This window comes from Paramisgurnus dabryanus, chromosome 9 (assembly GCF_030506205.2).
Source record: "Paramisgurnus dabryanus chromosome 9, PD_genome_1.1, whole genome shotgun sequence".
NCBI classification, from domain to species: Eukaryota; Metazoa; Chordata; class Actinopteri; order Cypriniformes; family Cobitidae; genus Paramisgurnus; species Paramisgurnus dabryanus.
Window position 1 is genome coordinate 6170890 of NC_133345.1, and position 18973 is coordinate 6189862.

The 18973-nt window shown below is 48.3% G+C and overlaps 55 non-coding genes and 23 pseudogenes across 55 annotated transcripts; all 78 read left to right on the plus strand.

The window, feature by feature from the left end:
- The first annotated feature begins 92 nt into the window (after positions 1–92).
- LOC135724102 (5S ribosomal RNA) lies at positions 93–211 on the plus strand. The gene has a single exon (XR_010523775.1). It is a non-coding gene; the product is annotated as a 5S ribosomal RNA (ribosomal RNA).
- Positions 212–335: 124 nt separating this feature from the next.
- LOC135725991 (5S ribosomal RNA) lies at positions 336–454 on the plus strand (annotated as a pseudogene).
- Positions 455–579: 125 nt separating this feature from the next.
- Positions 580–698, plus strand: LOC135722587 (5S ribosomal RNA). The gene has a single exon (XR_010522318.1). It is a non-coding gene; the product is annotated as a 5S ribosomal RNA (ribosomal RNA).
- A 125-nt stretch (positions 699–823) lies between these two features.
- On the plus strand, positions 824–942 carry LOC135724829 (5S ribosomal RNA). Its single transcript, XR_010524486.1, has one exon. It is a non-coding gene; the product is annotated as a 5S ribosomal RNA (ribosomal RNA).
- Positions 943–1062: 120 nt separating this feature from the next.
- On the plus strand, positions 1063–1181 carry LOC135725883 (5S ribosomal RNA; annotated as a pseudogene).
- A 125-nt stretch (positions 1182–1306) lies between these two features.
- On the plus strand, positions 1307–1425 carry LOC135725906 (5S ribosomal RNA; annotated as a pseudogene).
- A 120-nt stretch (positions 1426–1545) lies between these two features.
- On the plus strand, positions 1546–1664 carry LOC135725399 (5S ribosomal RNA; annotated as a pseudogene).
- A 125-nt stretch (positions 1665–1789) lies between these two features.
- LOC135722588 (5S ribosomal RNA) lies at positions 1790–1908 on the plus strand. Its single transcript, XR_010522319.1, has one exon. It is a non-coding gene; the product is annotated as a 5S ribosomal RNA (ribosomal RNA).
- A 124-nt stretch (positions 1909–2032) lies between these two features.
- Positions 2033–2151, plus strand: LOC135722589 (5S ribosomal RNA). The gene has a single exon (XR_010522320.1). It is a non-coding gene; the product is annotated as a 5S ribosomal RNA (ribosomal RNA).
- A 126-nt stretch (positions 2152–2277) lies between these two features.
- On the plus strand, positions 2278–2396 carry LOC135722590 (5S ribosomal RNA). The gene has a single exon (XR_010522321.1). It is a non-coding gene; the product is annotated as a 5S ribosomal RNA (ribosomal RNA).
- Positions 2397–2521: 125 nt separating this feature from the next.
- LOC135725907 (5S ribosomal RNA) lies at positions 2522–2640 on the plus strand (annotated as a pseudogene).
- Positions 2641–2760: 120 nt separating this feature from the next.
- On the plus strand, positions 2761–2879 carry LOC135725400 (5S ribosomal RNA; annotated as a pseudogene).
- Positions 2880–3004: 125 nt separating this feature from the next.
- On the plus strand, positions 3005–3123 carry LOC135722591 (5S ribosomal RNA). The gene has a single exon (XR_010522322.1). It is a non-coding gene; the product is annotated as a 5S ribosomal RNA (ribosomal RNA).
- A 124-nt stretch (positions 3124–3247) lies between these two features.
- LOC135722592 (5S ribosomal RNA) lies at positions 3248–3366 on the plus strand. Its single transcript, XR_010522323.1, has one exon. It is a non-coding gene; the product is annotated as a 5S ribosomal RNA (ribosomal RNA).
- A 126-nt stretch (positions 3367–3492) lies between these two features.
- Positions 3493–3611, plus strand: LOC135722593 (5S ribosomal RNA). Its single transcript, XR_010522324.1, has one exon. It is a non-coding gene; the product is annotated as a 5S ribosomal RNA (ribosomal RNA).
- A 125-nt stretch (positions 3612–3736) lies between these two features.
- Positions 3737–3855, plus strand: LOC135724363 (5S ribosomal RNA). Its single transcript, XR_010524031.1, has one exon. It is a non-coding gene; the product is annotated as a 5S ribosomal RNA (ribosomal RNA).
- Positions 3856–3981: 126 nt separating this feature from the next.
- LOC135724103 (5S ribosomal RNA) lies at positions 3982–4100 on the plus strand. The gene has a single exon (XR_010523776.1). It is a non-coding gene; the product is annotated as a 5S ribosomal RNA (ribosomal RNA).
- A 125-nt stretch (positions 4101–4225) lies between these two features.
- On the plus strand, positions 4226–4344 carry LOC135722594 (5S ribosomal RNA). The gene has a single exon (XR_010522325.1). It is a non-coding gene; the product is annotated as a 5S ribosomal RNA (ribosomal RNA).
- Positions 4345–4469: 125 nt separating this feature from the next.
- LOC135722596 (5S ribosomal RNA) lies at positions 4470–4588 on the plus strand. The gene has a single exon (XR_010522326.1). It is a non-coding gene; the product is annotated as a 5S ribosomal RNA (ribosomal RNA).
- A 126-nt stretch (positions 4589–4714) lies between these two features.
- On the plus strand, positions 4715–4833 carry LOC135722597 (5S ribosomal RNA). Its single transcript, XR_010522327.1, has one exon. It is a non-coding gene; the product is annotated as a 5S ribosomal RNA (ribosomal RNA).
- Positions 4834–4958: 125 nt separating this feature from the next.
- LOC135722599 (5S ribosomal RNA) lies at positions 4959–5077 on the plus strand. The gene has a single exon (XR_010522329.1). It is a non-coding gene; the product is annotated as a 5S ribosomal RNA (ribosomal RNA).
- A 126-nt stretch (positions 5078–5203) lies between these two features.
- Positions 5204–5322, plus strand: LOC135724104 (5S ribosomal RNA). The gene has a single exon (XR_010523777.1). It is a non-coding gene; the product is annotated as a 5S ribosomal RNA (ribosomal RNA).
- Positions 5323–5446: 124 nt separating this feature from the next.
- LOC135725992 (5S ribosomal RNA) lies at positions 5447–5565 on the plus strand (annotated as a pseudogene).
- Positions 5566–5690: 125 nt separating this feature from the next.
- Positions 5691–5809, plus strand: LOC135722600 (5S ribosomal RNA). The gene has a single exon (XR_010522330.1). It is a non-coding gene; the product is annotated as a 5S ribosomal RNA (ribosomal RNA).
- A 125-nt stretch (positions 5810–5934) lies between these two features.
- Positions 5935–6053, plus strand: LOC135724830 (5S ribosomal RNA). The gene has a single exon (XR_010524487.1). It is a non-coding gene; the product is annotated as a 5S ribosomal RNA (ribosomal RNA).
- Positions 6054–6173: 120 nt separating this feature from the next.
- LOC135725884 (5S ribosomal RNA) lies at positions 6174–6292 on the plus strand (annotated as a pseudogene).
- A 125-nt stretch (positions 6293–6417) lies between these two features.
- LOC135725908 (5S ribosomal RNA) lies at positions 6418–6536 on the plus strand (annotated as a pseudogene).
- A 120-nt stretch (positions 6537–6656) lies between these two features.
- On the plus strand, positions 6657–6775 carry LOC135725402 (5S ribosomal RNA; annotated as a pseudogene).
- A 125-nt stretch (positions 6776–6900) lies between these two features.
- LOC135722601 (5S ribosomal RNA) lies at positions 6901–7019 on the plus strand. Its single transcript, XR_010522331.1, has one exon. It is a non-coding gene; the product is annotated as a 5S ribosomal RNA (ribosomal RNA).
- Positions 7020–7143: 124 nt separating this feature from the next.
- Positions 7144–7262, plus strand: LOC135722602 (5S ribosomal RNA). The gene has a single exon (XR_010522332.1). It is a non-coding gene; the product is annotated as a 5S ribosomal RNA (ribosomal RNA).
- Positions 7263–7388: 126 nt separating this feature from the next.
- Positions 7389–7507, plus strand: LOC135722603 (5S ribosomal RNA). Its single transcript, XR_010522333.1, has one exon. It is a non-coding gene; the product is annotated as a 5S ribosomal RNA (ribosomal RNA).
- Positions 7508–7632: 125 nt separating this feature from the next.
- Positions 7633–7751, plus strand: LOC135725909 (5S ribosomal RNA; annotated as a pseudogene).
- A 120-nt stretch (positions 7752–7871) lies between these two features.
- Positions 7872–7990, plus strand: LOC135725403 (5S ribosomal RNA; annotated as a pseudogene).
- A 125-nt stretch (positions 7991–8115) lies between these two features.
- Positions 8116–8234, plus strand: LOC135722604 (5S ribosomal RNA). The gene has a single exon (XR_010522334.1). It is a non-coding gene; the product is annotated as a 5S ribosomal RNA (ribosomal RNA).
- Positions 8235–8358: 124 nt separating this feature from the next.
- LOC135722605 (5S ribosomal RNA) lies at positions 8359–8477 on the plus strand. The gene has a single exon (XR_010522335.1). It is a non-coding gene; the product is annotated as a 5S ribosomal RNA (ribosomal RNA).
- Positions 8478–8603: 126 nt separating this feature from the next.
- On the plus strand, positions 8604–8722 carry LOC135722606 (5S ribosomal RNA). The gene has a single exon (XR_010522336.1). It is a non-coding gene; the product is annotated as a 5S ribosomal RNA (ribosomal RNA).
- Positions 8723–8847: 125 nt separating this feature from the next.
- LOC135724365 (5S ribosomal RNA) lies at positions 8848–8966 on the plus strand. The gene has a single exon (XR_010524032.1). It is a non-coding gene; the product is annotated as a 5S ribosomal RNA (ribosomal RNA).
- A 126-nt stretch (positions 8967–9092) lies between these two features.
- Positions 9093–9211, plus strand: LOC135724105 (5S ribosomal RNA). The gene has a single exon (XR_010523778.1). It is a non-coding gene; the product is annotated as a 5S ribosomal RNA (ribosomal RNA).
- Positions 9212–9336: 125 nt separating this feature from the next.
- LOC135723973 (5S ribosomal RNA) lies at positions 9337–9455 on the plus strand. The gene has a single exon (XR_010523650.1). It is a non-coding gene; the product is annotated as a 5S ribosomal RNA (ribosomal RNA).
- A 125-nt stretch (positions 9456–9580) lies between these two features.
- On the plus strand, positions 9581–9699 carry LOC135722607 (5S ribosomal RNA). Its single transcript, XR_010522337.1, has one exon. It is a non-coding gene; the product is annotated as a 5S ribosomal RNA (ribosomal RNA).
- A 127-nt stretch (positions 9700–9826) lies between these two features.
- On the plus strand, positions 9827–9945 carry LOC135724831 (5S ribosomal RNA). The gene has a single exon (XR_010524488.1). It is a non-coding gene; the product is annotated as a 5S ribosomal RNA (ribosomal RNA).
- A 120-nt stretch (positions 9946–10065) lies between these two features.
- On the plus strand, positions 10066–10184 carry LOC135726604 (5S ribosomal RNA; annotated as a pseudogene).
- A 125-nt stretch (positions 10185–10309) lies between these two features.
- LOC135725112 (5S ribosomal RNA) lies at positions 10310–10428 on the plus strand. The gene has a single exon (XR_010524761.1). It is a non-coding gene; the product is annotated as a 5S ribosomal RNA (ribosomal RNA).
- Positions 10429–10553: 125 nt separating this feature from the next.
- Positions 10554–10672, plus strand: LOC135724832 (5S ribosomal RNA). The gene has a single exon (XR_010524489.1). It is a non-coding gene; the product is annotated as a 5S ribosomal RNA (ribosomal RNA).
- A 120-nt stretch (positions 10673–10792) lies between these two features.
- Positions 10793–10911, plus strand: LOC135726108 (5S ribosomal RNA; annotated as a pseudogene).
- A 125-nt stretch (positions 10912–11036) lies between these two features.
- On the plus strand, positions 11037–11155 carry LOC135722608 (5S ribosomal RNA). The gene has a single exon (XR_010522338.1). It is a non-coding gene; the product is annotated as a 5S ribosomal RNA (ribosomal RNA).
- A 126-nt stretch (positions 11156–11281) lies between these two features.
- Positions 11282–11400, plus strand: LOC135723587 (5S ribosomal RNA). The gene has a single exon (XR_010523284.1). It is a non-coding gene; the product is annotated as a 5S ribosomal RNA (ribosomal RNA).
- Positions 11401–11525: 125 nt separating this feature from the next.
- On the plus strand, positions 11526–11644 carry LOC135722610 (5S ribosomal RNA). The gene has a single exon (XR_010522340.1). It is a non-coding gene; the product is annotated as a 5S ribosomal RNA (ribosomal RNA).
- A 126-nt stretch (positions 11645–11770) lies between these two features.
- LOC135726036 (5S ribosomal RNA) lies at positions 11771–11889 on the plus strand (annotated as a pseudogene).
- A 125-nt stretch (positions 11890–12014) lies between these two features.
- On the plus strand, positions 12015–12133 carry LOC135722612 (5S ribosomal RNA). The gene has a single exon (XR_010522341.1). It is a non-coding gene; the product is annotated as a 5S ribosomal RNA (ribosomal RNA).
- Positions 12134–12258: 125 nt separating this feature from the next.
- LOC135722613 (5S ribosomal RNA) lies at positions 12259–12377 on the plus strand. The gene has a single exon (XR_010522342.1). It is a non-coding gene; the product is annotated as a 5S ribosomal RNA (ribosomal RNA).
- A 125-nt stretch (positions 12378–12502) lies between these two features.
- On the plus strand, positions 12503–12621 carry LOC135724833 (5S ribosomal RNA). Its single transcript, XR_010524490.1, has one exon. It is a non-coding gene; the product is annotated as a 5S ribosomal RNA (ribosomal RNA).
- A 120-nt stretch (positions 12622–12741) lies between these two features.
- On the plus strand, positions 12742–12860 carry LOC135726373 (5S ribosomal RNA; annotated as a pseudogene).
- Positions 12861–12985: 125 nt separating this feature from the next.
- On the plus strand, positions 12986–13104 carry LOC135722614 (5S ribosomal RNA). Its single transcript, XR_010522343.1, has one exon. It is a non-coding gene; the product is annotated as a 5S ribosomal RNA (ribosomal RNA).
- Positions 13105–13230: 126 nt separating this feature from the next.
- LOC135724836 (5S ribosomal RNA) lies at positions 13231–13349 on the plus strand. The gene has a single exon (XR_010524492.1). It is a non-coding gene; the product is annotated as a 5S ribosomal RNA (ribosomal RNA).
- A 120-nt stretch (positions 13350–13469) lies between these two features.
- Positions 13470–13588, plus strand: LOC135725404 (5S ribosomal RNA; annotated as a pseudogene).
- Positions 13589–13713: 125 nt separating this feature from the next.
- Positions 13714–13832, plus strand: LOC135722615 (5S ribosomal RNA). Its single transcript, XR_010522344.1, has one exon. It is a non-coding gene; the product is annotated as a 5S ribosomal RNA (ribosomal RNA).
- A 126-nt stretch (positions 13833–13958) lies between these two features.
- LOC135723588 (5S ribosomal RNA) lies at positions 13959–14077 on the plus strand. Its single transcript, XR_010523285.1, has one exon. It is a non-coding gene; the product is annotated as a 5S ribosomal RNA (ribosomal RNA).
- Positions 14078–14202: 125 nt separating this feature from the next.
- On the plus strand, positions 14203–14321 carry LOC135722616 (5S ribosomal RNA). Its single transcript, XR_010522345.1, has one exon. It is a non-coding gene; the product is annotated as a 5S ribosomal RNA (ribosomal RNA).
- Positions 14322–14447: 126 nt separating this feature from the next.
- On the plus strand, positions 14448–14566 carry LOC135724106 (5S ribosomal RNA). Its single transcript, XR_010523779.1, has one exon. It is a non-coding gene; the product is annotated as a 5S ribosomal RNA (ribosomal RNA).
- Positions 14567–14691: 125 nt separating this feature from the next.
- Positions 14692–14810, plus strand: LOC135722617 (5S ribosomal RNA). The gene has a single exon (XR_010522346.1). It is a non-coding gene; the product is annotated as a 5S ribosomal RNA (ribosomal RNA).
- Positions 14811–14935: 125 nt separating this feature from the next.
- On the plus strand, positions 14936–15054 carry LOC135722618 (5S ribosomal RNA). The gene has a single exon (XR_010522347.1). It is a non-coding gene; the product is annotated as a 5S ribosomal RNA (ribosomal RNA).
- Positions 15055–15179: 125 nt separating this feature from the next.
- LOC135724837 (5S ribosomal RNA) lies at positions 15180–15298 on the plus strand. Its single transcript, XR_010524493.1, has one exon. It is a non-coding gene; the product is annotated as a 5S ribosomal RNA (ribosomal RNA).
- Positions 15299–15418: 120 nt separating this feature from the next.
- Positions 15419–15537, plus strand: LOC135726374 (5S ribosomal RNA; annotated as a pseudogene).
- A 125-nt stretch (positions 15538–15662) lies between these two features.
- Positions 15663–15781, plus strand: LOC135722619 (5S ribosomal RNA). Its single transcript, XR_010522348.1, has one exon. It is a non-coding gene; the product is annotated as a 5S ribosomal RNA (ribosomal RNA).
- A 126-nt stretch (positions 15782–15907) lies between these two features.
- LOC135724838 (5S ribosomal RNA) lies at positions 15908–16026 on the plus strand. The gene has a single exon (XR_010524494.1). It is a non-coding gene; the product is annotated as a 5S ribosomal RNA (ribosomal RNA).
- A 120-nt stretch (positions 16027–16146) lies between these two features.
- LOC135725405 (5S ribosomal RNA) lies at positions 16147–16265 on the plus strand (annotated as a pseudogene).
- Positions 16266–16390: 125 nt separating this feature from the next.
- LOC135722620 (5S ribosomal RNA) lies at positions 16391–16509 on the plus strand. Its single transcript, XR_010522349.1, has one exon. It is a non-coding gene; the product is annotated as a 5S ribosomal RNA (ribosomal RNA).
- A 126-nt stretch (positions 16510–16635) lies between these two features.
- Positions 16636–16754, plus strand: LOC135722622 (5S ribosomal RNA). Its single transcript, XR_010522351.1, has one exon. It is a non-coding gene; the product is annotated as a 5S ribosomal RNA (ribosomal RNA).
- Positions 16755–16879: 125 nt separating this feature from the next.
- LOC135722623 (5S ribosomal RNA) lies at positions 16880–16998 on the plus strand. Its single transcript, XR_010522352.1, has one exon. It is a non-coding gene; the product is annotated as a 5S ribosomal RNA (ribosomal RNA).
- A 126-nt stretch (positions 16999–17124) lies between these two features.
- On the plus strand, positions 17125–17243 carry LOC135724107 (5S ribosomal RNA). Its single transcript, XR_010523780.1, has one exon. It is a non-coding gene; the product is annotated as a 5S ribosomal RNA (ribosomal RNA).
- Positions 17244–17368: 125 nt separating this feature from the next.
- On the plus strand, positions 17369–17487 carry LOC135722624 (5S ribosomal RNA). Its single transcript, XR_010522353.1, has one exon. It is a non-coding gene; the product is annotated as a 5S ribosomal RNA (ribosomal RNA).
- A 125-nt stretch (positions 17488–17612) lies between these two features.
- On the plus strand, positions 17613–17731 carry LOC135722625 (5S ribosomal RNA). Its single transcript, XR_010522354.1, has one exon. It is a non-coding gene; the product is annotated as a 5S ribosomal RNA (ribosomal RNA).
- Positions 17732–17861: 130 nt separating this feature from the next.
- Positions 17862–17980, plus strand: LOC135724839 (5S ribosomal RNA). Its single transcript, XR_010524495.1, has one exon. It is a non-coding gene; the product is annotated as a 5S ribosomal RNA (ribosomal RNA).
- Positions 17981–18100: 120 nt separating this feature from the next.
- On the plus strand, positions 18101–18219 carry LOC135726605 (5S ribosomal RNA; annotated as a pseudogene).
- A 125-nt stretch (positions 18220–18344) lies between these two features.
- LOC135725657 (5S ribosomal RNA) lies at positions 18345–18463 on the plus strand (annotated as a pseudogene).
- Positions 18464–18583: 120 nt separating this feature from the next.
- On the plus strand, positions 18584–18702 carry LOC135726375 (5S ribosomal RNA; annotated as a pseudogene).
- A 125-nt stretch (positions 18703–18827) lies between these two features.
- LOC135725406 (5S ribosomal RNA) lies at positions 18828–18946 on the plus strand (annotated as a pseudogene).
- The last annotated feature ends 27 nt before the right edge of the window (positions 18947–18973 follow it).

Sequence of the window (18973 nt, forward strand, 5' to 3'; positions counted from 1 at the left end):
TTCCCATGAATGCGTCCTTTCTGTAACCATTTACCGATGTCATTGCGTTGCCACATTAGCCCTGAAGTGTCTCTCGAATCGAGTCAGCACTCGCTTACGGCCACACCACCCTGAGCACGCCCGTTCTCGTCTGATCTCGTAAGCCAAGCAGGGTCGGGCCTGGTTAGTACTTGGATGGGAGACCGCCTGGGAATACCAGGTGCTGTAAGCATTTAATTAATTAATTATTTTTTATGTCATTTTTTCCCATGAATGCGATCTTTCTGTAAGTGTTCACCGATGTCATGGCGTTGCCACATAAGTCTTGAAGTGTCTATCGAAGCGAGTCAGCACTCGCTTACGGCCACACCACCCTGAGCACGCCCGCTCTCGTCTAATCTCAGAAGCCAAGCAGGGTCGGGCCTGGTTAGTACTTGGATGGGAGACCGCCTGGGAATACCAGGTGCTGTAAGCATTTAATTAATTAAATATTTATTTATGTCATATTTTCCCATGAATGCGTCCTTTCTGTAACCATTTACCGATGTCATTGCGTTGCCACATTAGCCTTGAAGTGTCTCTCGAATCGAGTCAGCACTCGCTTACGGCCACACCACCCTGAGCACGCCCGCTCTCGTCTGATCTCGGAAGCCAAGCAGGGTCGGGCCTGGTTAGTACTTGGATGGGAGACCGCCTGGGAATACCAGGTGCTGTAAGCATTTAATTAATTAATTATTTTTTTATGTCATTTTTTCCCATGAATGCGTTCTTTCTGTAACCATTTACCGATGTCATTGCGTTGCCACATTAGCCTTGAAGTGTCTCTCGAATCGAGTCAGCACTCGTTTACGGCCACACCACCCTGAGCACGCCCGCTCTCGTCTGATCTCGGAAGCCAAGCAGGGTCGGGCCTGGTTAGTACTTGGATGGGAGACCGCCTGGGAATACCTGGTGCTGTAAGAATTAAATTAATTAATTATTTATGTCATTTTTTCCATGAATGCGTCCTTTCTGTAAGCGTTCTCCCATGGCATGGCGTTGCCACATTAGTTTTGAAGTGTCTCTCGAATCAAGTCAGCACTCGCTTACGGCCACGCCACCCTGAGCACGCCCGCTCTCGTCTGATCTCGGAAGCCAAGCAGGGTCGGGCCTGGTTAGTACTTGGATGGGAGACCGCCTGGGAATACCAGGTGCTCTAAGCATTTAATTAATTAATTATTTTTTTATGTCATTTTTTCCCATGAATGCGATCTTTCTGTAAGCGTTCACTGATGTCATGGCGTTGCCACATAAGTCTTGAAGTGTCTATCGAAGCGAGTCAGCACTCGCTTACGGCCACACCACCCTGAGCACGCCCGCTCTCGTCTGATCTCGGAAGCCAAGCAGGGTCGGGCCTGGTTAGTACTTGGATGAGAGACCGCCTGGGAATACCTGGTGCTGTAAGAATTTAATTAATTAATTTTTTATGTCATTTTTCCCATGAATGCGTCCTTTCTGTAAGCGTTCTCCCATGGCATGCCGTTGCCACATTAGTTTTGAAGTGTCTCTCGAATCAAGTCCGCACTCGCTTACGGCCACACCACCCTGAGCACGCCCGCTCTCGTCTGATCTCGGAAGCCAAGCAGGGTCGGGCCTGGTTAGTACTTGGATGGGAGATTGCCTGGGAATACCAGGTGCTGTAAGCATTTAATTAATTAAATATTTATTTATGTCATTTTTTCCCATGAATGCGTTCGTTCTGTAAGCGTTCACTGATGTCATGGCGTTGCCACATAAGTCTTGAAGTGTCTGTCGATTCGAGTCGGCACTCGCTTACGGCCACACCACCCTGAGCACGCCCGCTCTCGTCTGATCTCGGAAGCCAAGCAGGGTCGGGCCTGGTTAGTACTTGGATGGGAGACCGCCTGGGAATACCAGGTGCTGTAAGCATTTAATTAATTAAATATTTATTTATGTCATATTTTCCCATGAATGCGTCCTTTCTGTAAGCGTTCTCCCATGGCATGGCGTTGCCACATTAGTTTTGAAGTGTCTCTCGAACAAGTCTGCACTCGCTTACGGCCACACCACCCTGAGCACGCCCGCTCTCGTCTGATCTCGGAAGCCAAGCAGGGTCGGGCCTGGTTAGTACTTGGATGGGAGACCGCCTGGGAATACCAGGTGCTGTAAGCATTTAATTAATTAATATTTTTTTTTATGTCATTTTTTCCCATGAATGCGTCCTTTCTGTAACCATTTACCGATGTCATTGCGTTGCCACATTAGCCTTGAAGTGTCTCTCGAATCGAGTCAGCACTCGCTTACGGCCACACCACCCTGAGCACGCCCGCTCTCGTCTGATCTCGGAAGCCAAGCAGGGTCGGGCCTGGTTAGTACTTGGATGGGAGACCGCCTGGGAATACCAGGTGCTGTAAGCATTTAATTAATTAATTATTTTTTTATGTCATTTTTTCCCATGAATGCGATCTTTCTGTAAGCGTTCACTGATGTCATGGCGTTGCCACATAAGTCTTGAAGTGTCTATCGAAGCGAGTCAGCACTCGCTTACGGCCACACCACCCTGAGCACGCCCGCTCTCGTCTGATCTCGGAAGCCAAGCAGGGTCGGGCCTGGTTAGTACTTGGATGAGAGACCGCCTGGGAATACCTGGTGCTGTAAGAATTTAATTAATTAATTTTTTATGTCATTTTTCCCATGAATGCGTCCTTTCTGTAAGCGTTCTCCCATGGCATGCCGTTGCCACATTAGTTTTGAAGTGTCTCTCGAATCAAGTCCGCACTCGCTTACGGCCACACCACCCTGAGCACGCCCGCTCTCGTCTGATCTCGGAAGCCAAGCAGGGTCGGGCCTGGTTAGTACTTGGATGGGAGATTGCCTGGGAATACCAGGTGCTGTAAGCATTTAATTAATTAAATATTTATTTATGTCATTTTTTCCCATGAATGCGTTCTTTCTGTAAGCGTTCACTGATGTCATGGCGTTGCCACATAAGTCTTGAAGTGTCTGTCGATTCGAGTCGGCACTCGCTTACGGCCACACCACCCTGAGCACGCCCGCTCTCGTCTGATCTCGGAAGCCAAGCAGGGTCGGGCCTGGTTAGTACTTGGATGGGAGACCGCCTGGGAATACCAGGTGCTGTAAGCATTTAATTAATTAAATATTTATTTATGTCATATTTTCCCATGAATGCGTCCTTTCTGTAAGCGTTCTCCCATGGCATGGCGTTGCCACATTAGTTTTGAAGTGTCTCTCGAACAAGTCTGCACTCGCTTACGGCCACACCACCCTGAGCACGCCCGCTCTCGTCTGATCTCGGAAGCCAAGCAGGGTCGGGCCTGGTTAGTACTTGGATGGGAGACCGCCTGGGAATACCAGGTGCTGTAAGCATTTAATTAATTAATATTTTTTTTTATGTCATTTTTTCCCATGAATGCGTCCTTTCTGTAACCATTTACCGATGTCATTGCGTTGCCACATTAGCCTTGAAGTGTCTCTCGAATCGAGTCAGCACTCGCTTACGGCCACACCACCCTGAGCACGCCCGCTCTCGTCTGATCTCGGAAGCCAAGCAGGGTCGGGCCTGGTTAGTACTTGGATGGGAGACCGCCTGGGAATACCAGGTGCTGTAAGCATTTAATTAATTAATTATTTTTTTATGTCATTTTTTCCCATGAATGCGACCTTTCTGTAAGCGTTCACTGATGTCATGGCGTTGCCACATAAGTCTTGAAGTGTCTATCGAAGCGAGTCAGCACTCGCTTACGGCCACACCACCCTGAGCACGGCCGCTCTCGTCTGATCTCGGAAGCCAAGCAGGGTCGGGCCTGGTTAGTACTTGGATGGGAGACCGCCTGGGAATACCAGGTGCTGTAAGCATTTAATTAATTAATAATTTTTTTTATGTCATTTTTTCCCATGAATGCGTCCTTTCTGTAACCATTTACCGATGTCATTGCGTTGCCACATTAGCCTTGAAGTGTCTCTCGAATCGAGTCAGCACTCGCTTACGGCCACACCACCCTGAGCACGCCCGTTCTCGTCTGATCTCGTAAGCCAAGCAGGGTCGGGCCTGGTTAGTACTTGGATGGGAGACCGCCTGGGAATACCAGGTGCTGTAAGCATTTAATTAATTAATTATTTTTTTATGTCATTTTTTCCCATGAATGCGATCTTTCTGTAAGCGTTCACCGATGTCATGGCGTTGCCACATAAGTCTTGAAGTGTCTATCGAAGCGAGTCAGCACTCGCTTACGGCCACACCACCCTGAGCACGCCCGCTCTCGTCTGATCTCGGAAGCCAAGCAGGGTCGGGCCTGGTTAGTACTTGGATGGGAGACCGCCTGGGAATACCAGGTGCTGTAAGCATTTAATTAATTAATTATTTTTTTATGTCATTTTTTCTTATGAATGCGACCTTTCTGTAAGCGTTCAATGATGTCATGGCGTTGCCACATAAGTCTTGAAGTGTCTATCGAAGCGAGTCAGCACTCGCTTACGGCCACACCACCCTGAGCACGCCCGCTCTCGTCTGATCTCGGAAGCCAAGCAGGGTCGGGCCTGGTTAGTACTTGGATGGGAGACCGCCTGGGAATACCAGGTGCTGTAAGCATTTAATTAATTAATTATTTTTTTTATGTCATTTTTTCCCATGAATGCGTCCTTTCTGTAACCATTTACCGATGTCATTGCGTTGCCACATTAGCCTTGAAGTGTCTCTTGAATCGAGTCAGCACTCGCTTACGGCCACACCACCCTGAGCACGCCCGCTCTCGTCTGATCTCGGAAGCCAAGCAGGGTCGGGCCTGGTTAGTACTTGGATGGGAGACCGCCTGGGAATACCAGGTGCTGTAAGCATTTAATTAATTAATTATTTTTTTATGTCATTTTTTCCCATGAATGCGACCTTTCTGTAAGCGTTCACTGATGTCATGGCGTTGCCACATAAGTCTTGAAGTGTCTATCGAAGCGAGTCAGCACTCGCTTACGGCCACACCACCCTGAGCACGCCCGCTCTCGTCTGATCTCGGAAGCCAAGCAGGGTCGGGCCTGGTTAGTACTTGGATGGGAGACCGCCTGGGAATACCAGGTGCTGTAAGCATTTAATTAATTAATTATTTTTTTTATGTCATTTTTTCCCATGAATGCGTCCTTTCTGTAACCATTTACCGATGTCATTGCGTTGCCACATTAGCCCTGAAGTGTCTCTCGAATCGAGTCAGCACTCGCTTACGGCCACACCACCCTGAGCACGCCCGTTCTCGTCTGATCTCGTAAGCCAAGCAGGGTCGGGCCTGGTTAGTACTTGGATGGGAGACCGCCTGGGAATACCAGGTGCTGTAAGCATTTAATTAATTAATTATTTTTTATGTCATTTTTTCCCATGAATGCGATCTTTCTGTAAGTGTTCACCGATGTCATGGCGTTGCCACATAAGTCTTGAAGTGTCTATCGAAGCGAGTCAGCACTCGCTTACGGCCACACCACCCTGAGCACGCCCGCTCTCGTCTAATCTCAGAAGCCAAGCAGGGTCGGGCCTGGTTAGTACTTGGATGGGAGACCGCCTGGGAATACCAGGTGCTGTAAGCATTTAATTAATTAAATATTTATTTATGTCATATTTTCCCATGAATGCGTCCTTTCTGTAACCATTTACCGATGTCATTGCGTTGCCACATTAGCCTTGAAGTGTCTCTCGAATCGAGTCAGCACTCGCTTACGGCCACACCACCCTGAGCACGCCCGCTCTCGTCTGATCTCGGAAGCCAAGCAGGGTCGGGCCTGGTTAGTACTTGGATGGGAGACCGCCTGGGAATACCAGGTGCTGTAAGCATTTAATTAATTAATTATTTTTTTATGTCATTTTTTCCCATGAATGCGTTCTTTCTGTAACCATTTACCGATGTCATTGCGTTGCCACATTAGCCTTGAAGTGTCTCTCGAATCGAGTCAGCACTCGTTTACGGCCACACCACCCTGAGCACGCCCGCTCTCGTCTGATCTCGGAAGCCAAGCAGGGTCGGGCCTGGTTAGTACTTGGATGGGAGACCGCCTGGGAATACCTGGTGCTGTAAGAATTAAATTAATTAATTATTTATGTCATTTTTTCCATGAATGCGTCCTTTCTGTAAGCGTTCTCCCATGGCATGGCGTTGCCACATTAGTTTTGAAGTGTCTCTCGAATCAAGTCAGCACTCGCTTACGGCCACGCCACCCTGAGCACGCCCGCTCTCGTCTGATCTCGGAAGCCAAGCAGGGTCGGGCCTGGTTAGTACTTGGATGGGAGACCGCCTGGGAATACCAGGTGCTCTAAGCATTTAATTAATTAATTATTTTTTTATGTCATTTTTTCCCATGAATGCGATCTTTCTGTAAGCGTTCACTGATGTCATGGCGTTGCCACATAAGTCTTGAAGTGTCTATCGAAGCGAGTCAGCACTCGCTTACGGCCACACCACCCTGAGCACGCCCGCTCTCGTCTGATCTCGGAAGCCAAGCAGGGTCGGGCCTGGTTAGTACTTGGATGAGAGACCGCCTGGGAATACCTGGTGCTGTAAGAATTTAATTAATTAATTTTTTATGTCATTTTTCCCATGAATGCGTCCTTTCTGTAAGCGTTCTCCCATGGCATGCCGTTGCCACATTAGTTTTGAAGTGTCTCTCGAATCAAGTCCGCACTCGCTTACGGCCACACCACCCTGAGCACGCCCGCTCTCGTCTGATCTCGGAAGCCAAGCAGGGTCGGGCCTGGTTAGTACTTGGATGGGAGATTGCCTGGGAATACCAGGTGCTGTAAGCATTTAATTAATTAAATATTTATTTATGTCATTTTTTCCCATGAATGCGTTCGTTCTGTAAGCGTTCACTGATGTCATGGCGTTGCCACATAAGTCTTGAAGTGTCTGTCGATTCGAGTCGGCACTCGCTTACGGCCACACCACCCTGAGCACGCCCGCTCTCGTCTGATCTCGGAAGCCAAGCAGGGTCGGGCCTGGTTAGTACTTGGATGGGAGACCGCCTGGGAATACCAGGTGCTGTAAGCATTTAATTAATTAAATATTTATTTATGTCATATTTTCCCATGAATGCGTCCTTTCTGTAAGCGTTCTCCCATGGCATGGCGTTGCCACATTAGTTTTGAAGTGTCTCTCGAACAAGTCTGCACTCGCTTACGGCCACACCACCCTGAGCACGCCCGCTCTCGTCTGATCTCGGAAGCCAAGCAGGGTCGGGCCTGGTTAGTACTTGGATGGGAGACCGCCTGGGAATACCAGGTGCTGTAAGCATTTAATTAATTAATATTTTTTTTTATGTCATTTTTTCCCATGAATGCGTCCTTTCTGTAACCATTTACCGATGTCATTGCGTTGCCACATTAGCCTTGAAGTGTCTCTCGAATCGAGTCAGCACTCGCTTACGGCCACACCACCCTGAGCACGCCCGCTCTCGTCTGATCTCGGAAGCCAAGCAGGGTCGGGCCTGGTTAGTACTTGGATGGGAGACCGCCTGGGAATACCAGGTGCTGTAAGCATTTAATTAATTAATTATTTTTTTATGTCATTTTTTCCCATGAATGCGATCTTTCTGTAAGCGTTCACTGATGTCATGGCGTTGCCACATAAGTCTTGAAGTGTCTATCGAAGCGAGTCAGCACTCGCTTACGGCCACACCACCCTGAGCACGCCCGCTCTCGTCTGATCTCGGAAGCCAAGCAGGGTCGGGCCTGGTTAGTACTTGGATGAGAGACCGCCTGGGAATACCTGGTGCTGTAAGAATTTAATTAATTAATTTTTTATGTCATTTTTCCCATGAATGCGTCCTTTCTGTAAGCGTTCTCCCATGGCATGCCGTTGCCACATTAGTTTTGAAGTGTCTCTCGAATCAAGTCCGCACTCGCTTACGGCCACACCACCCTGAGCACGCCCGCTCTCGTCTGATCTCGGAAGCCAAGCAGGGTCGGGCCTGGTTAGTACTTGGATGGGAGATTGCCTGGGAATACCAGGTGCTGTAAGCATTTAATTAATTAAATATTTATTTATGTCATTTTTTCCCATGAATGCGTTCTTTCTGTAAGCGTTCACTGATGTCATGGCGTTGCCACATAAGTCTTGAAGTGTCTGTCGATTCGAGTCGGCACTCGCTTACGGCCACACCACCCTGAGCACGCCCGCTCTCGTCTGATCTCGGAAGCCAAGCAGGGTCGGGCCTGGTTAGTACTTGGATGGGAGACCGCCTGGGAATACCAGGTGCTGTAAGCATTTAATTAATTAAATATTTATTTATGTCATATTTTCCCATGAATGCGTCCTTTCTGTAAGCGTTCTCCCATGGCATGGCGTTGCCACATTAGTTTTGAAGTGTCTCTCGAACAAGTCTGCACTCGCTTACGGCCACACCACCCTGAGCACGCCCGCTCTCGTCTGATCTCGGAAGCCAAGCAGGGTCGGGCCTGGTTAGTACTTGGATGGGAGACCGCCTGGGAATACCAGGTGCTGTAAGCATTTAATTAATTAATATTTTTTTTTATGTCATTTTTTCCCATGAATGCGTCCTTTCTGTAACCATTTACCGATGTCATTGCGTTGCCACATTAGCCTTGAAGTGTCTCTCGAATCGAGTCAGCACTCGCTTACGGCCACACCACCCTGAGCACGCCCGCTCTCGTCTGATCTCGGAAGCCAAGCAGGGTCGGGCCTGGTTAGTACTTGGATGGGAGACCGCCTGGGAATACCAGGTGCTGTAAGCATTTAATTAATTAATTATTTTTTTATGTCATTTTTTCCCATGAATGCGACCTTTCTGTAAGCGTTCACTGATGTCATGGCGTTGCCACATAAGTCTTGAAGTGTCTATCGAAGCGAGTCAGCACTCGCTTACGGCCACACCACCCTGAGCACGGCCGCTCTCGTCTGATCTCGGAAGCCAAGCAGGGTCGGGCCTGGTTAGTACTTGGATGGGAGACCGCCTGGGAATACCAGGTGCTGTAAGCATTTAATTAATTAATAATTTTTTTTATGTCATTTTTTCCCATGAATGCGTCCTTTCTGTAACCATTTACCGATGTCATTGCGTTGCCACATTAGCCTTGAAGTGTCTCTCGAATCGAGTCAGCACTCGCTTACGGCCACACCACCCTGAGCACGCCCGTTCTCGTCTGATCTCGTAAGCCAAGCAGGGTCGGGCCTGGTTAGTACTTGGATGGGAGACCGCCTGGGAATACCAGGTGCTGTAAGCATTTAATTAATTAATTATTTTTTTATGTCATTTTTTCCCATGAATGCGATCTTTCTGTAAGCGTTCACCGATGTCATGGCGTTGCCACATAAGTCTTGAAGTGTCTATCGAAGCGAGTCAGCACTCGCTTACGGCCACACCACCCTGAGCACGCCCGCTCTCGTCTGATCTCGGAAGCCAAGCAGGGTCGGTCCTGGTTAGTACTTGGATGGGAGACCGCCTGGGAATACCAGGTGCTGTAAGCATTTAATTAATTAAATATTTATTTATGTCATATTTTCCCATGAATGCGTCCTTTCTGTAACCATTTACCGATGTCATTGCGTTGCCACATTAGCCTTGAAGTGTCTCTCGAATCGAGTCAGCACTCGCTTACGGCCACACCACCCTGAGCACGCCCGCTCTCGTCTGATCTCGGAAGCCAAGCAGGGTCGGGCCTGGTTAGTACTTGGATGGGAGACCGCCTGGGAATACCAGGTGCTGTAAGCATTTAATTAATTAATTATTTTTTTTTATGTCATTTTTTCCCATGAATGCGTTCTTTCTGTAACCATTTACCGATGTCATTGCGTTGCCACATTAGCCTTGAAGTGTCTCTCGAATCGAGTCAGCACTCGTTTACGGCCACACCACCCTGAGCACGCCCGCTCTCGTCTGATCTCGGAAGCCAAGCAGGGTCGGGCCTGGTTAGTACTTGGATGGGAGACCGCCTGGGAATACCTGGTGCTGTAAGAATTAAATTAATTAATTATTTATGTCATTTTTCCCATGAATGCGTCCTTTCTGTAAGCGTTCTCCCATGGCATGGCGTTGCCACATTAGTTTTGAAGTGTCTCTCGAATCAAGTCAGCACTCGCTTACGGCCACGCCACCCTGAGCACGCCCGCTCTCGTCTGATCTCGTAAGCCAAGCAGGGTCGGGCCTGGTTAGTACTTGGATGGGAGACCGCCTGGGAATACCAGGTGCTCTAAGCATTTAATTAATTAATTATTTTTTTATGTCATTTTTTCCCATGAATGCGATCTTTCTGTAAGCGTTCACTGATGTCATGGCGTTGCCACATAAGTCTTGAAGTGTCTATCGAAGCGAGTCAGCACTCGCTTACGGCCACACCACCCTGAGCACGCCCGCTCTCGTCTGATGTCGGAAGCCAAGCAGGGTCGGGCCTGGTTAGTACTTGGATGGGAGACCGCCTGGGAATACCAGGTGCTGTAAGCATTTAATTAATTAAATATTTATTTATGTCATATTTTCCCATGAATGCGTCCTTTCTGTAACCATTTACCGATGTCATTGCGTTGCCACATTAGCCTTGAAGTGTCTCTCGAATCGAGTCAGCACTCGTTTACGGCCACACCACCCTGAGCACGCCCGCTCTCGTCTGATCTCGGAAGCCAAGCAGGGTCGGGCCTGGTTAGTACTTGGATGGGAGACCGCCTGGGAATACCTGGTGCTGTAAGAATTAAATTAATTAATTATTTATGTCATTTTTCCCATGAATGCGTCCTTTCTGTAAGCGTTCTCCCATGGCATGGCGTTGCCACATTAGTTTTGAAGTGTCTCTCGAATCAAGTCAGCACTCGCTTACGGCCATGCCACCCTGAGCACGCCCGCTCTCGTCTGATCTCGTAAGCCAAGCAGGGTCGGGCCTGGTTAGTACTTGGATGGGAGACCGCCTGGGAATACCAGGTGCTCTAAGCATTTAATTAATTAATTATTTTTTTATGTCATTTTTTCCCATGAATGCGTCCTTTCTGTAAGCGTTCTCCCATGGCATGGCGTTGCCACATTAGTTTTGAAGTGTCTCTCGAATCAAGTCTGCACTCGCTTACGGCCACACCACCCTGAGCACGCCCGCTCTCGTCTGATCTCGGAAGCCAAGCAGGGTCGGGCCTGGTTAGTACTTGGATGGGAGACCGCCTGGGAATACCAGGTGCTGTAAGCATTTAATTAATTAATAATTTTTTTTATGTCATTTTTTCCCATGAATGCGTCCTTTCTGTAACCATTTACCGATGTCATTGCGTTGCCACATTAGCCTTGAAGTGTCTCTCGAATCGAGTCAGCACTCGCTTACGGCCACACCACCCTGAGCACGCCCGCTCTCGTCTGATCTCGGAAGCCAAGCAGGGTCGGGCCTGGTTAGTACTTGGATGGGAGACCGCCTGGGAATACCAGGTGCTGTAAGTATTTAATTAATTAATTATTTTTTTATGTCATTTTTTCCCATGAATGCGACCTTTCTGTAAGCGTTCACTGATGTCATGGCGTTGCCACATAAGTCTTGAAGTGTCTATCGAAGCGAGTCAGCACTCGCTTACGGCCACACCACCCTGAGCACGCCCGCTCTCGTCTGATCTCGGAAGCCAAGCAGGGTCGGGCCTGGTTAGTACTTGGATGGGAGACCGCCTGGGAATACCAGGTGCTGTAAGCATTTAATTAATTAATTATTTTTTTTATGTCATTTTTTCCCATGAATGCGTCCTTTCTGTAACCATTTACCGATGTCATTGCGTTGCCACATTAGCCTTGAAGTGTCTCTCGAATCGAGACAGCACTCGCTTACGGCCACACCACCCTGAGCACGCCCGTTCTCTTCTGATCTCATAAGCCAAGCAGGGTCGGGCCTGGTTAGTACTTGGATGGGAGACCGCCTGGGAATACCAGGTGCTGTAAGCATTTAATTAATTAATTATTTTTTTATGTCATTTTTTCCCATGAATGCGATCTTTCTGTAAGCGTTCACCGATGTCATGGCGTTGCCACATAAGTCTTGAAGTGTCTATCGAAGCGAGTCAGCACTCGCTTACGGCCACACCACCCTGAGCACGCCCGCTCTCGTCTGATCTCGGAAGCCAAGCAGGGTCGGGCCTGGTTAGTACTTGGATGGGAGACCGCCTGGGAATACCAGGTGCTGTAAGCATTTAATTAATTAAATATTTATTTATGTCATATTTTCCCATGAATGCGTCCTTTCTGTAACCATTTACCGATGTCATTGCGTTGCCACATTAGCCTTGAAGTGTCTCTCGAATCGAGTCAGCACTCGCTTACGGCCACACCACCCTGAGCACGCCCGCTCTCGTCTGATCTCGGAAGCCAAGCAGGGTCGGGCCTGGTTAGTACTTGGATGGGAGACCGCCTGGGAATACCAGGTGCTGTAAGCATTTAATTAATTAATTATTTTTTTATGTCATTTTTTCCCATGAATGCGTCCTTTCTGTAACCATTTACCGATGTCATTGCGTTGCCACATTAGCCTTGAAGTGTCTCTCGAATCGAGTCAGCACTCGTTTACGGCCACACCACCCTGAGCACGCCCGCTCTCGTCTGATCTCGGAAGCCAAGCAGGGTCGGGCCTGGTTAGTACTTGGATGGGAGACCGCCTGGGAATACCTGGTGCTGTAAGAATTAAATTAATTAATTATTTATGTCATTTTTCCCATGAATGCGTCCTTTCTGTAAGCGTTCTCCCATGGCATGGCGTTGCCACATTAGTTTTGAAGTGTCTCTCGAATCAAGTCAGCACTCGCTTGCGGCCATGCCACCCTGAGCACGCCCGCTCTCGTCTGATCTCGTAAGCCAAGCAGGGTCGGGCCTGGTTAGTACTTGGATGGGAGACCGCCTGGGAATACCAGGTGCTCTAAGCATTTAATTAATTAATTATTTTTTTATGTCATTTTTTCCCATGAATGCGATCTTTCTGTAAGCGTTCACTGATGTCATGGCGTTGCCACATAAGTCTTGAAGTGTCTATCGAAGCGAGTCAGCACTCGCTTACGGCCACACCACCCTGAGCACGCCCGCTCTCGTCTGATCTCGGAAGCCAAGCAGGGTCGGGCCTGGTTAGTACTTGGATGGGAGACCGCCTGGGAATACCAGGTGCTGTAAGCATTTAATTAATTAATTATTTTTTTTATGTCATTTTTTCCCATGAATGCGTCATTTCTGTAACCATTTACCGATGTCATTGCGTTGCCACATTAGCCTTGAAGTGTCTCTCGAATCGAGTCAGCACTCGTTTACGGCCACACCACCCTGAGCACGCCCGCTCTCGTCTGATCTCGGAAGCCAAGCAGGGTCGGGCCTGGTTAGTACTTGGATGGGAGACCGCCTGGGAATACCTGGTGCTGTAAGAATTTAATTAATTAATTTTTTATGTCATTTTTCCCATGAATGCGTCCTTTCTGTAAGCGTTCTCCCATGGCATGCCGTTGCCACATTAGTTTTGAAGTGTCTCTCGAATCAAGTCCGCACTCGCTTACGGCCACACCACCCTGAGCACGCCCGCTCTCGTCTGATCTCGGAAGCCAAGCAGGGTCGGGCCTGGTTAGTACTTGGATGGGAGATTGCCTGGGAATACCAGGTGCTGTAAGCATTTAATTAATTAAATATTTATTTATGTCATTTTTTCCCATGAATGCGTTCTTTCTGTAAGCGTTCACTGATGTCATGGCGTTGCCACATAAGTCTTGAAGTGTCTCTCGATTCGAGTCGGCACTCGCTTACGGCCACACCACCCTGAGCACGCCCGCTCTCGTCTGATCTCGGAAGCCAAGCAGGGTCGGGCCTGGTTAGTACTTGGATGGGAGACCGCCTGGGAATACCAGGTGCTGTAAGCATTTAATTAATTAATAATTTTTTTTATGTCATTTTTTCCCATGAATGCGTCCTTTCTGTAACCATTTACCGATGTCATTGCGTTGCCACATTAGCCTTGAAGTGTCTCTCGAATCGAGTCAGCACTCGCTTACGGCCACACCACCCTGAGCACGCCCGCTCTCGTCTGATCTCGGAAGCCAAGCAGGGTCGGGCCTGGTTAGTACTTGGATGGGAGACCGCCTGGGAATACCAGGTGCTGTAAGTATTTAATTAATTAATTATTTTTTTATGTCATTTTTTCCCATGAATGCGACCTTTCTGTAAGCGTTCACTGATGTCATGGCGTTGCCACATAAGTCTTGAAGTGTCTATCGAAGCGAGTCAGCACTCGCTTACGGCCACACCACCCTGAGCACGCCCGCTCTCGTCTGATCTCGGAAGCCAAGCAGGGTCGGGCCTGGTTAGTACTTGGATGGGAGACCGCCTGGGAATACCAGGTGCTGTAAGCATTTAATTAATTAATTATTTTTTTTATGTCATTTTTTCCCATGAATGCGTCCTTTCTGTAACCATTTACCGATGTCATTGCGTTGCCACATTAGCCTTGAAGTGTCTCTCGAATCGAGACAGCACTCGCTTACGGCCACACCACCCTGAGCACGCCCGTTCTCGTCTGATCTCGTAAGCCAAGCAGGGTCGGGCCTGGTTAGTACTTGGATGGGAGACCGCCTGGGAATACCAGGTGCTGTAAGCATTTAATTAATTAATTATTTTTTTATGTCATTTTTTCCCATGAATGCGATCTTTCTGTAAGCGTTCACCGATGTCATGGCGTTGCCACATAAGTCTTGAAGTGTCTATCGAAGCGAGTCAGCACTCGCTTACGGCCACACCACCCTGAGCACGCCCGCTCTCGTCTGATCTCGGAAGCCAAGCAGGGTCGGGCCTGGTTAGTACTTGGATGGGAGACCGCCTGGGAATACCAGGTGCTGTAAGCATTTAATTAATTAAATATTTATTTATGTCATATTTTCCCATGAATGCGTCCTTTCTGTAACCATTTACCGATGTCATTGCGTTGCCACATTAGCCTTGAAGTGTCTCTCGAATCGAGTCAGCACTCGCTTACGGCCACACCACCCTGAGCACGCCCGCTCTCGTCTGATCTCGGAAGCCAAGCAGGGTCGGGCCTGGTTAGTACTTGGATGGGAGACCGCCTGGGAATACCAGGTGCTGTAAGCATTTAATTAATTAATTATTTTTTTATGTCATTTTTTCCCATGAATGCGTCCTTTCTGTAACCATTTACCGATGTCATTGCGTTGCCACATTAGCCTTGAAGTGTCTCTCGAATCGAGTCAGCACTCGTTTACGGCCACACCACCCTGAGCACGCCCGCTCTCGTCTGATCTCGGAAGCCAAGCAGGGTCGGGCCTGGTTAGTACTTGGATGGGAGACCGCCTGGGAATACCTGGTGCTGTAAGAATTAAATTAATTAATTATTTATGTCATTTTTCCCATGAATGCGTCCTTTCTGTAAGCGTTCTCCCATGGCATGGCGTTGCCACATTAGTTTTGAAGTGTCTCTCGAATCAAGTCAGCACTCGCTTGCGGCCATGCCACCCTGAGCACGCCCGCTCTCGTCTGATCTCGTAAGCCAAGCAGGGTCGGGCCTGGTTAGTACTTGGATGGGAGACCGCCTGGGAATACCAGGTGCTCTAAGCATTTAATTAATTAATTATTTTTTTATGTCATTTTTTCCCATGAATGCGATCTTTCTGTAAGCGTTCACTGATGTCATGGCGTTGCCACATAAGTCTTGAAGTGTCTATCGAAGCGAGTCAGCACTCGCTTACGGCCACACCACCCTGAGCACGCCCGCTCTCGTCTGATCTCGGAAGCCAAGCAGGGTCGGGCCTGGTTAGTACTTGGATGGGAGACCGCCTGGGAATACCAGGTGCTGTAAGCATTTAATTAATTAATTATTTTTTTTATGTCATTTTTTCCCATGAATGCGTCATTTCTGTAACCATTTACCGATGTCATTGCGTTGCCACATTAGCCTTGAAGTGTCTCTCGAATCGAGTCAGCACTCGTTTACGGCCACACCACCCTGAGCACGCCCGCTCTCGTCTGATCTCGGAAGCCAAGCAGGGTCGGGCCTGGTTAGTACTTGGATGGGAGACCGCCTGGGAATACCTGGTGCTGTAAGAATTTAATTAATTAATTTTTTATGTCATTTTTCCCATGAATGCGTCCTTTCTGTAAGCGTTCTCCCATGGCATGCCGTTGCCACATTAGTTTTGAAGTGTCTCTCGAATCAAGTCCGCACTCGCTTACGGCCACACCACCCTGAGCACGCCCGCTCTCGTCTGATCTCGGAAGCCAAGCAGGGTCGGGCCTGGTTAGTACTTGGATGGGAGATTGCCTGGGAATACCAGGTGCTGTAAGCATTTAATTAATTAAATATTTATTTATGTCATTTTTTCCCATGAATGCGTTCTTTCTGTAAGCGTTCACTGATGTCATGGCGTTGCCACATAAGTCTTGAAGTGTCTCTCGATTCGAGTCGGCACTCGCTTACGGCCACACCACCCTGAGCACGCCCGCTCTCGTCTGATCTCGGAAGCCAAGCAGGGTCGGGCCTGGTTAGTACTTGGATGGGAGACCGCCTGGGAATACCAGGTGCTGTAAGCATTTAATTAATTAATAATTTTTTTTATGTCATTTTTTCCCATGAATGCGTCCTTTCTGTAACCATTTACCGATGTCATTGCGTTGCCACATTAGCCTTTAAGTGTCTCTCGAATCGAGTCAGCACTCGCTTACGGCCACACCACCCTGAGCACGCCCGCTCTCGTCTGATCTCGGAAGCCAAGCAGGGTCGGGCCTGGTTAGTACTTGGATGGGAGACCGCCTGGGAATACCAGGTGCTGTAAGCATTTAATTAATTAATTTTTTTTTTATGTCATTTTTTCCCATGAATGCGACCTTTCTGTAAGCGTTCACTGATGTCATGGCGTTGCCACATAAGTCTTGAAGTGTCTATCGAAGCGAGTCAGCACTCGCTTACGGCCACACCACCCTGAGCACGCCCGCTCTCGTCTGATCTCGGAAGCCAAGCAGGGTCGGGCCTGGTTAGTACTTGGATGGGAGACCGCCTGGGAATACCAGGTGCTGTAAGCATTTAATTAATTAATTATTTTTTTTATGTCATTTTTTCCCATGAATGCGTCCTTTCTGTAACCATTTACCGATGTCATTGCGTTGCCACATTAGCCTTGAAGTGTCTCTTGAATCGAGTCAGCACTCGCTTACGGCCACACCACCCTGAGCACGCCCGTTCTCGTCTGATCTCGTAAGCCAAGCAGGGTCGGGCCTGGTTAGTACTTGGATGGGAGACCGCCTGGGAATACCAGGTGCTGTAAGCATTTAATTAATTAATTATTTTTTTATGTCATTTTTTCCCATGAATGCGATCTTTCTGTAAGTGTTCACCGATGTCATGGCGTTGCCACATAAGTCTTGAAGTGTCTATCGAAGCGAGTCAGCACTCGCTTACGGCCACACCACCCTGAGCACGCCCGCTCTCGTCTGATCTCGGAAGCCAAGCAGGGTCGGGCCTGGTTAGTACTTGGATGGGAGACCGCCTGGGAATACCAGGTGCTGTAAGCATTTAATTAATTAAATATTTATTTATGTCATATTTTCCCATGAATGCGTCCTTTCTGTAACCATTTACCGATGTCATTGCGTTGCCACATTAGCCTTGAAGTGTCTCTCGAATCGAGTCAGCACTCGCTTACGGCCACACCACCCTGAGCACGCCCGCTCTCGTCTGATCTCGGAAGCCAAGCAGGGTCGGGCCTGGTTAGTACTTGGATGGGAGACCGCCTGGGAATACCAGGTGCTGTAAGCATTTAATTAATTAATTATTTTTTTTTTTTATGTCATTTTTTCCCATGAATGCGTCCTTTCTGTAACCATTTACCGATGTCATTGCGTTGCCACATTAGCCTTGAAGTGTCTCTCGAATCGAGTCAGCACTCGTTTACGGCCACACCACCCTGAGCACGCCCGCTCTCGTCTGATCTCGGAAGCCAAGCAGGGTCGGGCCTGGTTAGTACTTGGATGGGAGACCGCCTGGGAATACCTGGTGCTGTAAGAATTAAATTAATTAATTATTTATGTCATTTTTCCCATGAATGCGTCCTTTCTGTAAGCGTTCTCCCATGGCATGGCGTTGCCACATTAGTTTTGAAGTGTCTCTCGAATCAAGTCAGCACTCGCTTACGGCCACGCCACCCTGAGCACGCCCGCTCTCGTCTGATCTCGTAAGCCAAGCAGGGTCGGGCCTGGTTAGTACTTGGATGGGAGACCGCCTGGGAATACCAGGTGCTCTAAGCATTTAATTAATTAATTATTTTTTTATGTCATTTTTTCCCATGAATGCGATCTTTCTGTAAGCGTTCACTGATGTCATGGCGTTGCCACATAAGTCTTGAAGTGTCTATCGAAGCGAGTCAGCACTCGCTTACGGCCACACCACCCTGAGCACGCCCGCTCTCGTCTGATCTTGGAAGCCAAGCAGGGTCGGGCCTGGTTAGTACTTGGATGGGAGACCGCCTGGGAATACCTGGTGCTGTAAGAATTTAATTAATTAATTTTTTATGTCATTTTTCCCATGAATGCGTCCTTTCTGTAAGCGTTCTCCCATGGCATGCCGTTGCCACATTAGTTTTGAAGTGTCTCTCGAATCAAGTCAGCACTCGCTTGCGGCCATGCCACCCTGAGCACGCCCGCTCTCGTCTGATCTCGTAAGCCAAGCAGGGTCGGGCCTGGTTAGTACTTGGATGGGAGACCGCCTGGGAATACCAGGTGCTCTAAGCATTTAATTAATTAATTATTTTTTTATGTCATTTTTTCCCATGAATGCGATCTTTCTGTAAGCGTTCACTGATGTCATGGCGTTGCCACATAAGTCTTGAAGTGTCTATCGAAGCGAGTCAGCACTCGCTTACGGCCACACCACCCTGAGCACGCCCGCTCTCGTCTGATCTCGGAAGCCAAGCAGGGTCGGGCCTGGTTAGTACTTGGATGGGAGATTGCCTGGGAATACCAGGTGCTGTAAGCATTTAATTAATTAAATATTTATTTATGT